We start from the raw sequence: 10,230 nt of genomic DNA, 5'->3' as shown, positions 1-10,230 counted from the left end.
CCAAGTTCAGTCCCCATCGGATCAACACTGTTTAAGTTAGCTTTGCCATATGATCGTGACCCCTTTTCAACCCTTTCATTAAGTCTGGTTAAAAATTGGATCAAGACTCTTAGTTTTGTTCACACACACACACACATATGCGCTAGCACACAAACAAGCATCAAGTAAAGCAATGTTCCTCTCGCAGTGCCTGCGGGTCTAATTCCAGTTAATCAAATCAAAAATGTTATGATGCAGGGGTGAGGGGTGAGAGCTTCCTGAAAACTAAAACGGATGTCATGTTTATAAGGTGAGTGGTCGTGTAGAGGAAAACTGGGAGCTGGCTACTTTGTCAGAGAATGCAGCAACAAAGATGTAAGGATAAATAAAAATCTGGTGTTGCAAGTCCGCCTTAAAGAGAGAAGCTTGCTGTCAGAACAATACCGTAAGTGGTTGGCAGAATAGCAGGTGGTGTGAAGGTAGTCAAGTATGTGAGGATATTAGGTGTATGAAAGCCTAACATGAGATCAGTAATATAACTAAAGACAACAAAAATATAAGGAGGGGACTATAAATGTTACCCTGACAAAGACCAGCCTTATTAGCTTATGACAAAGAGAACTTTGTCTTCTGCTTCACCTGCCATTAGGAACCAACTCTTAATCATCATTCCCTGCTGGTCTTCTGTGCTTAAACTTCACTTAAGCAGAGAGAGCTCTTAGCAGTATCATCTGTTTTCATCAAAATGCAGGTTCTCTCTCATTTTCTAAAAGCTGTGAATAATCTTGTCTCAGTGTCTCCAAGAAAGGACAGATTTCACAAATGCTAGAGATGAAAGTAATTGGGTGTCAGAGGACTGGGAGCAGCCGCCTTTCTTCACAACAGGATGAATGTAAGTAGAATTCCAGCAAGAAGCAAAAGGTGCAACATTGACAGTGGCAAAAGAGTTGGTCTAGGTTGGGTTTCAGCAATGCAGCAATTCTTGAGTATAGCAGGAGGAATCAAATTAAGACAACCATACATCTTATTAGTACTTGGGCCAGTAAAAGCCGAAAATACATTTTTCTTAAATTCAGATGTCGGCCATGAGAAAGTAAAAGAGTGAGCTTCTCTACTGTACATCTGGCCCTGTCTGCTCACCTATTGGTGCTTCCAACAACGTTTGAAAAGAAACTGCAGCGGGGGGGGGGGATTTCACAACAGGCTCTGTGATGTGGTAATATGGTCATTTTAGAAACCATTGCAAAATGACTTCATAATTATGTACATCATCATCTTAGGAATGGTATTACACACCTACCCAGGAAATATTTAAAAAAAAAACACACACAAAAAAAAAACACGGAGTTATGCTGGTCGGATATTTCCGAGTTGGCAACTATACGAGCGAGACTCTCCCCTGTCAAAGCCACAAAGTTGCCAGTTAGTTCAATAAGCTATAACCTAAGCATAGTGCGCAACTTTCGATAATTTACTTCATCTTTCCCTCTCTTTCCTAAGTCGCTCTTGGCCTTGCATTCTATTTTATCATAAAAAAAAAAACGTTTTTTCTAGACATGTTTTAACCTTCCTCACTTGTTAAAACCATGGTAAATACATGAGTAAACAAATGAATTTTGTTCACATTAGCTGCTGTGACTCTGTTTCTGATCATATTATTTAAAGATCGATTGTAGTTGAGACATGGGGGATTTTAAGGACTTTATTTTCATTTAGAAAGTTTCCATTTCTTTCCTTCATGGACTCCACAGCCATATCATATGAGCATATTCATTATTATCATTTGATCAGTCCTAACTGCGATAGTTTAAACGGATCATTTGAAGTGCCGAAGTGGTGACGTGGAATGCGATACCATTTATTGGCGTGTGAGAGAACTGGTGAACCTTGTGGTACAGACTGCCTAACCTACCCTCACAGTTAGATATGTAGAAACGACAAGGCGATGAAGAGCGCCGGGTGGGTTAGAGTCGGACAGTTAAAGACAATCAGAGTGTTAAAGATACACAGGTATGTTAAAGACAATCAGATATATCGAATATGTTTATGTACAGAATACAGTTAAAGGCAGATAGGTAAGCTAAAGTTAGTCATATATTCAGGTAAGATCAGTTAACCCACTGCATCCCAGCAGATTTTTCACCAATGACCTCCCCCAATCCCAGTAGATTTTTTTTTTTTTTTTTGCTAAAACCTCTACTTTTTATGAGAAACATCGAAAATTCAGAGAGAAATTGCTCACCTGAGCTTAGAAATGCCTGGTACAGGTAACCCTACCCTCACCTGGTACCGTATTCTATTGAGCCCAGCTCCAGAGAATACATTTTCTATGGGAGCGGTAACTATTCCAAACCACTCAGAAAAGGTAGATATTTATTTATTTGGTACGAATTTATATGTAGTACAAGAGTACATTGGTTTTCACACAGTAATAGAGGCGATATAAGCATTGTTCCACCCACCTAACACATCAACATACCGCACCTTTTTTGGCGACGTTACCTGCTCATCACTTCTGAATGTTTCTTCCTCTAACGCCATGTAAACTTTGTCCTTCACATTGTTATCGACTGGGGAATCACTCTTGCCTTGAATTTCGTACCATGGCATGACATGTCTTTACTGGCCAGGTCACTGGTAACAGGTGAGTTGCTGAGACAATGGTGTGCAGGGGGAGGAGGGAGGTCACACGGGATAAGGCACTGTCCCCACCTGGCCTCGGGTAAAGGAAGGTGTCCCGTTTACACGTACCAAAAATCATGTGCAAAATTTGAAAAATGTGCAAATGATGGACCTTGCAATTGCAGAGCATTTATGAATGTCAACAGGAGTCACAATGACAAAATGTTCGGCCGCATATGTACGTCAACGGGACGCGAGGGTGTAAGACATGTAAGATGAACACAGAGAGGTAGTTAAAGATAGACTGTTAGGTTAAAGACTCAGGTAAATCACAGACAGTCAGGTAGTTAAAGACAAAAATATGCTAAGAGACCGATAAGTTAATGACAAACAGGAAAGTTAAAGAAAGGCAAGTTAATAAAGACAGGTTACTAAAAAAAAAAAAAAAAAGAAAAAAAAAAAAGAAAATTGAAGACAGAAAGGTAGATTAAAGAAAGTCAAGTATTGTATGTAAATTAAAAGTATGGTAAATTAAACACATCTAAGTTAACCCGTGGCATAAGGCTGACCCCACATGAGCCGGCTCAGGAGAACTGTGACCTATCTCATAAGTTTGGGATTTTTAACAGTGCACCATGAAGCTTCTTGTTAGAGCAGTGTCCTGTAGTTTTAATGGGATATTAGGCTCTCTATCATCTCTCTCCCCATCCCTTAGGTTGAGCCCACAAACGAAGTAACAGTAGCTACCTTTGAATGAAACTCGTGCACTTCCTAATCCATTTACCTAAACACTCAAATCTGTCTCGAAAAAAAATGGTTTTTCATGATAAGAGTTGAATGCAAGGCTGACAGTGGTTAATGGAAGAGAAAGAAAGATGAAAGAAGTGATTGAAAGTAGCGCATCATGCTCAAGTTATGGCCTATTGGACTAAACGGAAACTAAATGAGGCTTTGACAGGAGTGAGTCCTACTTGTATAGTTCCCGATCTCCCACCAATTTGAAAATTCTGACCACAGTAGTTCTGTAACTATAATGAACTGAGCAAGTGTATTGCCTAGCTCAAGCTGGTCTTTCTTGTTTGTGGTAGGCACTTCTTCCCTTCAGAATTAATCGATTCCACCATAACTTGGACACAATGACCAGCCTATGCCATAATTGTGTCCGCAAGGTTTTGGTTACTAGACAACTACCCGTTGCCTAGCAACGGCTGAAAAACAGCTTTTATTGTATTTTTCATGTTTTGAGCTGTAAATTCATTACTAATGGGCATTGAAAGCTCTGACTTCTTTAGGCATAACCTTGAGGTCATTCCTTATCGGAAGTGTGCCATCCATTTTCCTCTATTTTTCGAGTGGCAGTCCTGTGAAGATTGACCTCAGCATCCCTAGCAACCAGAACTGGCTCTCAAAAATGCCTCCCTGGTTCCCCAGTAGTTTGATGGAATTGAATGAAACATTGAATGCTAATAAACATTTACTAGTACAACAACTTTCTACTACCTATGTGCTACATTGGCCAGGTCAGGGGTCAAAGGTCATCAAATGCAAAAACGGTGAAAACAGCTAAAATTATGACTATGCTCGTGCATAATGCTAAGGCTTCTAAGATTATTAAGCCAGGGTCATAATTTTTGGGTGGAATGTTGCACTGTAGTACGTCGATACAAAAGTGACATTTAGCGTTGAAACTCGATTCCAGTTGCTGGCAGCGCCACCTAGGAGATGTACCTCTGGTGGGCCATCCTGCGAATTTCAAGTTCCCTAGATCCACAGTGGGTGGATGGAACTGGATGAAACTTTCCATATTACATGTAGGCTTTGCACAGGCATGACCTATACCTGCCACGTCAGTGGTCAAAGGTCATCAAATGCAGAAATATGAAAAGTGCTAAAATTACAACCTTGCTTGCACAAAATGCTAAGAATCCGAAAGTTACTGACCCAAAGCCATGATTCTTGGGTGGGACGTTGTCCTTCAGTACCATCATACAGGAGTGACTTTTCATGCTGAAACTCACCTCTGGTCACTGACAAAGCTTGGTCCTGTTAGAGCTGTCCATAATTGCCTGGCGGTTTGTCTTGTTTCCTTGTGACAGGCACTTCTACCCTCCAGAATTAACCGATTCCAACCAAATTTGGACACAATGACCATCCTATGACCTAGTTGTGTCCGCTAGGTTTTGGTTGCTAGGCAACTACTCGTTGCCAAGCAACGGCCAAAAAAACGCTTTTTTCGTACCTCTCACATTTAGAGCTGAAGAAGCATTACACATGAGCGTAGAATGCTCTAACTTCTTAAGGTATAATCTTGTTGTCATTCTCTATCGGAAGTGTGCCATCCATTTTCCTCTCTCTCCTCTAATTCTCGAATGGCAACCCTGCGAAGTCTGGTCTCAGCCTCCCTAGCAACCAGTACTGGTTTTCAAAAATGCCCCCTAGTTCCCCAGAGGCTCAATGGAACTGATTGAAACTTTGAATGCTGATTATCACTGACTAGTACTACAACTTTCTACTGTACACCTATGTGCCACATTGGCCAGGTCAGGGGTCAAAGGTCATCAAATGTGAAAACGGTACTTCTGGTGGGCCATTCCACGAACTTCAAGTTCCCTAGCTCCACAGTGGGTGGATGGAGTCGAATGCATATAAACGTTAATGAGTACTATAAGTGTGCTTTATACTTGCATGACCTATTATATGCCACGTCAGGGGTAAATGTCATCAAATACACTTCAGGAGAAAATTACTAAAATCACGAATAGGCTCGCAAGAAATGCTAAGGATCTGGAGGTTACTGACCTAGACTCCTAGAGCCATGATTCTTGGGTGGGATGTTGTCCTTTGGTACAGCCTTACGGGAATGATTTTTCATACCGAAACTCAATTCCAGTCGCTGACAAACCTTGGTCCACTTAGAGCTGACCATCGTCACCTACCAGCTTGTTTCATGGATAGGTGTGTATTAGCATTTCCAAGATAATGATGTACAACTGAAGCCAATCTGCAATGGTCGCTAAATCGGCTGTATTTTCGTATCACACAGTCTATTTTGCAAACCCCTGCTGCAGTCCACGAGTTAAAGACAGTCATATATGTCAGACTCCTAAGTTATAAACCATAAAATTATTTAAAGAGAATGTGGGGAGTTGAAGATAATCAGACAAGTAAAAGGTGTCACAAGGACAAGTAGTACCTCTAAACGTCGTACAATCCATATTGAGGAGGTATCATGAATAAAGTAACTGGGTATACTCTGCTCCACTAACAGTGTGAGAAAAGCATAGCAAAGATGAAGGGTCTCCCTATCCACCTCTCCCACCCTCAACACAAGCACAAAAAAGCTAAAACACAACCCGGCAGAGGAAAACGGCTGGGCTAGCAAAATTTACAGAACAGGAGGCAACGTTCATTCTATCAGCAATATTAGGCCTAGCAAAACTTTATCTGAGTCTTGAACTATTCTGTCCAGAACTGTCAACTACTCTGCTTGTAGCCAAAACCAGGTACTGTACTGCAGATCTCATACGGCTGTGGAAACTCTTCAAGTCAAGCTTCCACCCGTGGTTCGTCATTGTGTTTTAACTATACATGTGCTGGCAGTCCATGTGTTTCAGTTCATAAAGAATTTTGAAAAATTCACCAAATAGTGAATTAGTAGTGTGCGCAAACGTTCTGATGAATAGACGCCTTGTGTGTGCAACCATTTCTGGTATCCCATGTGCTTGATGGATAAAATGAGTTTAGTTACCGGTGCCTGCACTCCCACGCCTCGCGATAACCTTCTGGTTAGGCAACAAGAGTTAAATTAAGGACAAACAGGTTAACTTAAACACAGCTAGTGAAGTCAGCAAGTAAGTCAAAGACAGCTCGGTAAGTTAAAGACAGCTCGGGTAAGTTAAAGACAACCAGGTATGCTAAAGACAGCCAGGTAAGTTAAAGACAGTCTGGTTTGTTAAGGCAGTCAGGTAAATTACGACAGGTAGATAAGTTATATAGCCAGGTAGGAAAAGACAGACAGGAGAGTTATTACAGGCAGGTAAGTTAAGAAAAAAAGGTATGTTAAAGGCAATCACTTAGTTAAAGACAACCAAGTATTAAATACAGGTAAGTTAAAGTCAACCAGGATACGTTACACGCAGCCAGGTAAGTTAAAATCATACAAAAAAGGTTAAGTATGGTATGCTGCCTGGCTCTCACCTGAGAGTCCCTGGTTCGATTCCCAGCATATTGGTAATTTACCAGATGATTTTTCCTGTGTACAGTACAGGTTTCTCTCCTTATTCTGACTTGCCGTAAGTGCTTGGGATAGATTAAAAGCATCTACTTGCCCGAGTGCCAGGGGGTTAACTCATCCTCTTGATGCCCACAGTGGGGGCGGAGGGACGTTGGTTACAAGATTGTGACAACGTGAGTTAAGTTTTACCTCTTCGTGGTGTAGTGGTATGCTGCCTGGCTCTCACCTGAGAGTCCCTGGTTCGATTCCCAGCATATTGGTAATTTACCAGAAGATTAAGTTAGATAAGTTTAATAGCAATATCAGTTAAAGACAAAGGTAACTAAAACACAGCAAGATATGTTATGCAGTATCAGCTAAAGACACAGGTAACTAAAAGACAGATATTCAAAGACAGACAAGTAAGCTAATGAAAAACAGGGAAGTAAACTTCCCAATCAGGTGAAGTTCTTTATAATTTTTGGTATATTTCCTTGTATTCAATTTGGGGAGTCTTTTCGAACTGCAGGGGTTGGACATAGCCTTCACTAACTCATTCATTACTAGGGTACTCTCTTAAGATGGATAAAAACCCGATAGGAGCGGGAATTAACTACTAATGACGTCCTCGGACCGACAGGGTCAAAAATAGCCAGGTAGTTCAAGACAGTGAGGCAAGTTGAAGACGGGCGAAGTGAAGGCAAGTATAACATTAATGGTGACATTTATAACTACACCACAGAGCGACTCGCCACCAATTAATAAACCAATCCACTTCCCTCTGTCCAACTCTCCTTCACTCTCTATGTAACACCAGTTCACCCACTTTATTCTGGCTATTTCTTCACCGCTCAACATATTGCCAATTACCTATTCATCCACATCTCAATTTTCAGTGCTTCAGTCCCCATGGATCACCTATTTACCCATTTTTATTTTTGCCCAACTCTCATTCTCTATGTATCATCCGTTCCTCCATTTCACTCCCTCCAACTCTCTCCACTCTTTACGAAACATCCATTCATCCGTTTCTCTCAATCCAACACTTCTCCTGTCTATGTGTATCAACATTCATTCACTCAGCTGTGGTATACATTACTTATTCCTTCTTATCACTTACATTATGCCCAGTTTGTTTTTTTGAGAGCATTCTTTTTGCCAATTCATATGTGTCTTCTTTTCTCTAGGATTCCCCAGAATTTGCCCTTTTCTCCTTGTACAGTTTCCCTGTATCCAGTATACAATAATCCAATGTGTGTGTGTGTGTGTGTGTGTGTGTGTGTGTGCGCAGCCAAAACTGGAAAAAGGATTTTGATGAAGCTTGGCAGGATGGATGGAACTGGGTCCCAGGTGGGTCAGTTTTAATTTCATGTCGGCTGAAAGTCTTTGAATGGATGTCTTGGCTCCTAATAATGTTCTCACTGATGTTGCAATATACGCACGTGGAAGAGGCAGCGGGGCATTTCCGTCAAGTTTCATATATACATAAATATTCACACACACACACAGATATATATATATATATATATATATATATATATATAAGCTGCTGTACTCACGCAGTTGCAAGCGCTGGTTCGAATCCTCGCAATATTTAATTTATTATACGGCCATACCACGTTGAGTACACCGCTTCCCGTCCGATCAGCGAAGTTAAGCAACGTTGGGTCTGGTTAGTACTTGGATGGGTGACCGCCTGGGAACACCAGATGCTGTTGGCATCCCTACGTGTCAAGTGGTGTTGGTGGAGGATTAGTGCCCCTCCCTGTAAAACAATTAACTCTAAGCCCTTGGCCACCCCGTTTGGGATACATGGCGTCTGGCAATGAATATATATATATATATATATATATATGGAGCCTCAGTGGTAAAGTGTGCATTTTCGTATACTGAAGAACGAGAGTTCGCGCCCCGCCAGGGTAAAAAACTTTGGGAGCGTTCTTCTGGCCACGTTCTGCATTGGCGGACATCAGGGGTGCTGTGGTTGAACCAGTGTCGCATACTATAAATATAAAGTATGCTTGCACCCAATCGGCTTGTGCAGGCCGATTACACTTGGTTCACTGACTAAGCACACATCCAAAGCCACTCCAACACAACAATACAATTACAAGCACTTCTCACCCTACATACAATCACTACCAGACAGCCTAAGCCACTTGGAAGAGATACATTGGCTGTATCGTCCCGCTTTGGTTGGGATAGGCCGATCCTGCAGTGGACACTCAAACGGCTGATGAGATGATATTATATATATATATATATATATATATATATATATATATATATATATATATATATATGAGCCTCTGTGGTAAAGTGTGCGTTTTCGTACATTGGAGAGCGAGGGTTCGCGCCCCTCCAGGGTAATAAACTTTGGCGGACACCAGGGGTGCTGTGGTTGAATTAGTGTCGCATACTGTAAAGTATGTTTGCACCTAGTCGGCATGCGCGGGCCGATTACACTTGCTTCACAGACTACACACACATCCAAGCCACTACAACACTACAATCACACTTACAAGCACTTCTCACCCTACATACAGTCTCCACCAGACAACCTAAGCTTGGCAGAGATACATAGGCTGTATCGTCCCTACTTCGGTCGGGATAGGCCGGTCCTGAAGTGGATACTCAAACGGCTCATGATGATATATATATATATATATATATCTTTTTTACCCCATGTGCCCTTACACTTTCATTTCTGAGACACTTTCTCCAGTCCTCATCCAACTTTTTCGTCTTTTCTTTAGGGATTTCCTTCTTCATTATAATTATCTGTTGTCTCCAAGGGCGGAATTAGTGAAGGAAAGGGGAAGGGAAGGTATTCAGAAAGTTCGGACCTTTACCCCTTTATGAGCTGTGCCATTGCTTTTTTTTTTTTTTTTTTTTTAGACCGCTGTGAAAGGCAACCTTTTCTTTAGTTAATGCTGACAGCTAACACATAATTTACAATAAGCAGGAATAAATTACTAAATAATAATTTATTCCAGTTCCTTAGTGTGTCAATCTGACTCCGATGATAAAGCTTTAGAATATGCACTGAAAAATCGAGACTCGTCCCTTTCGCTCATTGCTCGATTAGCCACCGTTCTTCATTCACTTTATTTTCACCACATTTTTCTTACGAGTGAGACGTAATAGCCCGGGAGTGTTTAATATTAGTATCATTAGCTCCCCCCCTTCAAGATCGGGACAGTTCCAAGACTCTATTACAGTTAATGCCAGACATATTTATCCAACTGAAAATGAGTCACAGGAGCCTGAGCGTAAATAATCGTACTTTTCCCAATGCTTTTGGTTGCTTTGGGCCTCTCCACACCGAGGCCCGAATAGGGCATACCCTCACGCAAAACTGTTCCATTAAGCAGGTCTAAATATAAATCAGAACTTACCTTTTCACTTATGCCTTG

The 10,230-nt window shown here is 41.3% G+C and overlaps 1 non-coding gene across 1 annotated transcript; it reads left to right on the top strand.

Annotated features, from left to right (window-relative positions):
• Positions 1-8,416: 8,416 nt before the first annotated feature.
• LOC145401550 (5S ribosomal RNA) lies at positions 8,417-8,535 on the top strand. Its single transcript, XR_013897638.1, has one exon. It is a non-coding gene; the product is annotated as a 5S ribosomal RNA (ribosomal RNA).
• The last annotated feature ends 1,695 nt before the right edge of the window (positions 8,536-10,230 follow it).

This window comes from Coenobita brevimanus, chromosome 55 (assembly GCF_032717465.1).
Source record: "Coenobita brevimanus isolate Jiangsu-jjx chromosome 55, ASM3271746v2, whole genome shotgun sequence".
NCBI classification, from domain to species: domain Eukaryota; kingdom Metazoa; phylum Arthropoda; class Malacostraca; order Decapoda; family Coenobitidae; genus Coenobita; species Coenobita brevimanus.
Note: the sequence above shows the minus strand (reverse complement) of the source record. Positions and strands in the feature narration are given on the sequence as shown.